General features: G+C 44.8%; 1 long non-coding RNA gene across 1 annotated transcript; it reads left to right on the top strand.

The window, feature by feature from the left end:
• The first annotated feature begins 789 nt into the window (after positions 1-789).
• Positions 790-5709, top strand: LOC144158120 (uncharacterized). The gene is made up of 4 exons (XR_013319943.1): positions 790-930; positions 2212-2697; positions 3352-3552; positions 4923-5709. It is a non-coding gene; the product is annotated as an uncharacterized LOC144158120 (long non-coding RNA).
• The last annotated feature ends 362 nt before the right edge of the window (positions 5710-6071 follow it).

The following is a 6071-nucleotide window of genomic DNA, read 5'->3' as shown; positions in this document are numbered from 1 at the left end:
ACCGATGCTGGCCAACTTGCTTTTGCACTTTAGTGTCTCTTTAGGCGTACCGTAAAAACCATTAGGTCCCTCCTGGGCAGATGTACTGAACTATGCTCCTGTGCTATGTCGCTTGTGCATCCCAGTAGATTTACTTCCTCTTTCTCTCTTTTTAAGCATAGCAGCAACCTTTGAGGTGCAAAAAGTGTCGAAACATGAAAAAGTTCAGTGTAGTTTTTTGTGCTTAAAATGAGAGCTGCTGTATTTACTCTCATAATGAACCCTCCCCCCACTTTTCTTGTTGAGAATTTACTTTTTTGTCACTGAATAAAAAATGCAGCGGGAATATGTCTTATTTTAAGCATGGTTGCTGATGCTGTAGGCGATCACAGTAACGTGATATCGTGCTACAGTACGCGCAGAAATGCTAAAAATGCATTCCAAGACGTGAGCGCGAATGCCGCGGCTTACAATTTAAAAATTGCGCGTTTGCGGTGCGCCACCTGTTGAATGCAAAACAAACCTTGCGCCATAAAAACGTTGCGGTGTGCGAAGTTCGAACAAAGCACCAAACGTACTCCGCACTCCTTCCCTGCTATTTGATGATTTGATGTTTAGGCTGGTTCTGCCGGCGTGCGAACAAAGCAGTAAACGTACTCCGCACTCCTCTGCTCTTGTTTAGGGCTCGTTCACGGCACCAGCAGCATCAGTGGCGTAGAGTTTGCTGCAATTTTACGGTTTTTTTCTAGTTCGACGGCGAAGTAGCAGTTAATTTCTTCAGCCGTTGTCACATGCGCGGGCGCGACCAACCTTTCTAGTTAGACTAAAGCCAGCGTCGATAACGTGGACGTGCTTCGTGCGGGGATGCGTACGCATGGCTGACTACTACGGCGAGGCAACCGTGCGACCGTGCGTCGTGGATCGTCGACTGGGAGCCCCCAACCCAACGAGGTACCATAGATGCTCTTCGGCAGTGTCTTTATTTATTCAGGCAAGGTCCTCGGAGGCGTTGCCATATCACCCCCCTACCCGACCTGGTAAAATCAAGACAGACTGATCAGTTGCAGTTGCGAAGCTACACCAGCGAGTTTTTTTTTTTTTTTTTTTGCTACGCATTTATTACAGTAGCGGTGGCTTAAAAATCTGGTTACTACTGATCACACTTGCTTCCGTCACGCTGAACAACGCCACGGGTCAATCATCGATGCCGCCGTCTTTCACGCTCAATTTCAAAGGGAAGAACAGCTGAACTTCGTTGTATGTTCTCTTGGCCGAGGTGAAAGAACATATAGTTTAAATTACATTACATTGAGTTGGGCTGGGATTTTTTGACCACGATTTGAAGCACCCGTGCAAAAACAATCCGCATTTCACTTCATGTTCAAATTAATTTATTTTTCCTTACGTAAGATTAAACAATATCAGAATAATGTGTGATGTAATTAATTCTAATTCACAAACAAATAACGCTTCATAGTATGGTCCGAGCAAAAAGAGTCAAGCATGTGTGTCATGCTTTTAACATTTTCACAGATGAATGATTTTTAGCCAATTATCTCCTGCCCCCTTCGGTCTATAAAGGGGCACCCCTTGCTGAGGAGGAAAAAAAGACCAACTGAAAATGCTTTAAAAGAGGCTTTAAACGTGTCGTGTTATTACGTCTTCAGTGGATTTAAACGTAACCGAAATGTGGGAAGCATATAACTGTCCTATTTTGGAGAGAATTGTGTTATATGCAAGAGCATAACATGCAACTGTTCCGCTTCGATTTCGTGAGCGATTGAGCAAGTTTTTTTTATTTTGCTTGGTACCAACACAAATTTTCCTAAAACGCCATTTTTCATACATGGGAAAATTAAGTGAAAGGCGAGTGCTAAACCTGTACAATTTCTTATTCCGCGAAGTAGATCAGAACATGACTTGGAGGCACATCTTTAATACAGTATGCGCATCACCTTGGAACTTCAGCATTTCTTAGTTGTCTGATTGTGAAACTTGTCAGATGAAGTGGGTAATTGAAGTAAAAAAAACATTTGCAGATTACAGATTGCATATCTGGTTCTCAATAATATTCTCACAACTAAAATAATTCATAATATTACCGTTTAACACGTTTGTGTTTCATAAAATTGTAATTTAAGTAAAAAAATATATTGCAGGTTAGTCATTGTATATCAAGCTTTAAATAATATTTTGAGAATTGAGATAATTTGTGATATTCTCTTTTTACAGGTTTGTGTTCCACAAGGAGTGAAGGTGTCAGCACAGAAGCTTGAACGAAACTGCCGGAAAGCATTCTACTACTGCTAAGCATTTGTAGATGTCAAAATTAGGAAGTCACAAAAGCAACTCAGCAGAACGACCCATTCCTCAACTGGCCAGTCTCGCCGACTGCTGTCATCAAGCTGCATGAGGTGCTCAACCACAGGCTCGACTGCGCCGATGGGCTTCGCCTTCTAAAACCCACATCGGACAAAAGTGCCGCATTCTTCCGCTACTTTCAAGATGATACGACCCCAGCAGCCGCACTAGCTCCTCATAAAACGAAGCTGGCAAGGCAGGAGGACGGTGAGGGCCTGCTCGCTAGCAGCGCTGTAAATCCCCCAGTCAGCACCGTCTACCACTGGTTCTGAGGGTGGCGGAGAGGGCAGTATGGCGACGAAGGAGTGAGCCCCCTCACTAAGCTGGACAGAAGAGCACCAAATCACGTTGAACATTGTAAGTAGCTATGTACCCCAGCACACTCCATATATTGCTACATTTATGTGACCTGTGCCAACGTTTATGCAAACATGGTATCTCTCTCAGTTTAATTTTCAGCTTCAAGCAAGCTATCATGCAGTGTAGACGGAAAGCTATCGCAGAAACTCTGTTCTGCAGTGTTGAATTCTCTAATTCGGGAGAAAGGCAGCGATGAGCACATGCACAGCCACGGCGCACTTAACTAGACTTGTCTGATGCACCTGTCCTAATGAAGATGGCACAGCCTGACTGAAAGCCTGTGCTTGTAAAACTACTTTTAAATTATGGCCCAGACGTTCGTATGTCTCAGTACATACCTTCGCTCTACTATTTTTGTTCCACTTAGAAGGAATAAATGGGCGTGTGGTATTCGCCACAACAGTGCAGCTCATAATACATCTTTATACGTGGCACAGCTAACAGCAGCCTGGCGTGGGAGCAATGCGCAATTTGAATCAAATTCAATGTGAAGTGAATTTTCACTATTCACATTTGAAAATAATTCATTTGCAGTAATCTTTTGCCATTTACATTCGAATATATGTAATTCGCGGTTGGTTTCTACTATTCGTATTTGAGAATATTCGATCTGATTCACAGTCAGTTTTCACTATTCCTAACTGTTTACAGCATGTCTGGAGGGGGCATTCAGGAAGCTTGACTGGGAAAGCAAACACAGGACAACTCCCAAGAAGCCAGCACCAGCACACCCACAGGGCAAGGCCAACCGGTGGCAGCAGAGCCTGAACAGCAGCAGCTGCCTATGGATACCGAGCCACAGCTGGAGGCCCAGGGCTCAACTGGAAGCAGTCACCAACGTGAGGTGTTGAGGTGTGGCTTGTGCTCGTGCATTTATTTTAGCAAAGCCTAATAATTGTGACCCTTACTCCAGTTACTGGACACCTAGGTAGCAACTAGACACCTGAACAAGATCTGTTTCTCAGCAACACACTCCACTTTTGGCAAGAGCTACCTATTTTATAGCCACGTGCATGCATTTTTTCAGGGGTCTCTTGTAGTAAAATTTATTTTTACGAAGGTACAATTGCAGGAGCTAAGTAGAAGAAGGCTACAGGATGCCAAAAAAGACACTCCAAAAATTAAGGCAATCCAACATGACTGCGTAGCATCATAGCAGAAGCAAGACGAACAAGTTTTTCCAATGCATGTAAAGGGGAGCAAGAATGAAGTAGTATTCATATGTCACAGCTAGTGTGAAATTTTGTATGCTGGCTGTCGTATGTCTTCCGAGGCCCTTTCTGACATAGGGAGGGTGCTAAGAGGAGGAGGAATAAACTTTCATTAAACAGCACTGTGCTGGTGTTAGGGGCCCCCACCAGGTGTGACAGTCTTCAGCCCAGCTTAAAAGAAGAAGTGTTAAACACACTCTGCCAGGATCCAATCTCATACCATTAGATACGTAGTCAGTTGCACAGTGCAAGTTTTTGAGATGTAAAATTTTACATTCTGGTCTTAATGTTTTTTTCTGTGTGTTTCGCTGAATAGTCCTTGTATGCCACTAAGGCCCTGTGAATAAAAAGGTGCCTTGCGAAAGCGCTAGGTCAGGGGCTCTCAAGTAAGGCTTTGAGGAACCCTGGGATTTTGAAGAGGCGTTGCTTGGGTTCTGTGAGACTAAAGTGACTATGGTGTTGTGCTGCTGAGCCCAAGGACATGGGTTCGATACCGGCTGCGGTAGCAATTTTCCTGATAGAAGTGAAAAGCGAAAGAGTCTGTGTGTCGAGATTTCGGCGCACGTTAACTCTTCCTAGCTGTTCCTAGGTGACCAAAATTAAACCCCAGCTGTCTCCACTACAGCGCGCCTCATAAGCAAGGTGTAGTTTCGGTACTTTAAACCTTGCAGTCAATCAATCAATCAGTCATTATTATGTAACTGAACATGGCACTAAACAAAGCTTTTTCTTGTGTTTTATTTTAGTTCAATGAATGCATTAATGTTTGTGAAACTAATCTGTAAATACCTGCGTAGTATTCTCTGGTCCAAAGTGGTTATCTAAGCTTGGCAGGGGAAGGTGAGTTCTGTGAACATTTTTCTGCCCTAATGGGTTTCCCGGTTGGCCCATAGTTGAATACCTACGGAACACCCTTATTACTTCAGCAGTGCAAAGAAGACAATAGTAAAGATAGGAGATGCAACAAATTTTGAGTAAATCTGTGGTATATCCTGAACAAATTTTTCGTAGGACACTGCGGAGCTGCAAAAGATCTACGAGGAGTGGTGGCGCCAGCCTTCCCTAGCTGCTGGCAACCCATATTATGCCACTGCCCTTCAGCAGCTGCTGCGGCAGATGCACAAGATCAGAAAGGAGCCCCAGGAAGGAGCCTGCCCATGAAGGCAGGCTTCACCAGCGCCCGGAGGTGCGGCTGTACCGTCAAGGTCCAGCCCACAAGCATTGCCAGGCGTCGCTCTGGGGTCAACCGGGGACCAGGTAGAGTGCCTGCTGGCCAAGAGCTCGGCTAGCAAGAAGGTCAAGCGGTCCTCACGCCCTGAACCTCAGCGTCAGAGATGGGGTGCCGCACGCCAAAGCTCTCGGACTACAGAAGGGACAGAAGGCACCTAATAGGGTGCCCTTTGTGTGGGCCTCTTCATTTAGGGTTATGTTTTCTCCGGAGGTGTGTGAATGGCACTACAAGTCGTAAATGAATAGTGAAAACTCACGGGAAATCAACTCCAATATTTTTAAATGCACATGTCTCGGCATTAAAGGCCAACTGCACTCAAATTTTTTTTTGTCCAAATAAGCAGTCTAAGCTCTTAAAATCACCTTGGCGAAATCCTGAGCTTCGCAAGCACACTGCACACTAGGTACCATCGTTCAAAGTAGCTCCATGCAGACGACGTTTGCACCTGGTGGAGAGTTGCCGAAACAAGTTCCGAGCTGCCTGTGACGGAGGTTGGGGAACCTGTCCCGTGAAGCTCGCATTTCTCCGGCGACTTGCAGGGCGCTCCGCCAGGTGCAAGGATATGCTCGCCCGAGGTTTCTCTGCTACACCAGCGCGCTGTACCGCCGTCGCCATCACATGTTTAAACTAACCGCATAGGCAGGCGTATCCGCCATTTTTTTTTCAATGTAAAAAAAAAAGAAAGAAAGATGAGAAGCCTACAAACTATTCACGCGCTTGCGAATGTCTTGGTGTTAGCAAACCTCTTTTTACTTAAAAATAAAATGTTTACTCAAAGATAAAAATAGCGCGAAATGAGCACATGCCTTACATTTGTCATTCCTATTGCATTTACCACAGAAAAAAAAAGATATTTTATAACTTTTTGGCCGCTTGCATCCCGCGTCTAATATGGGCCATATTTAGGCTGGCCCAACGCCACCTCTATC

Source organism: Haemaphysalis longicornis, unplaced genomic scaffold (assembly GCF_048455015.1).
Source record: "Haemaphysalis longicornis isolate Haplotype H1 unplaced genomic scaffold, Haemaphysalis longicornis Haplotype H1 scaffold_10, whole genome shotgun sequence".
Classification (NCBI taxonomy): domain Eukaryota; kingdom Metazoa; phylum Arthropoda; class Arachnida; order Ixodida; family Ixodidae; genus Haemaphysalis; species Haemaphysalis longicornis.
Note: the sequence above shows the minus strand (reverse complement) of the source record. Positions and strands in the feature narration are given on the sequence as shown.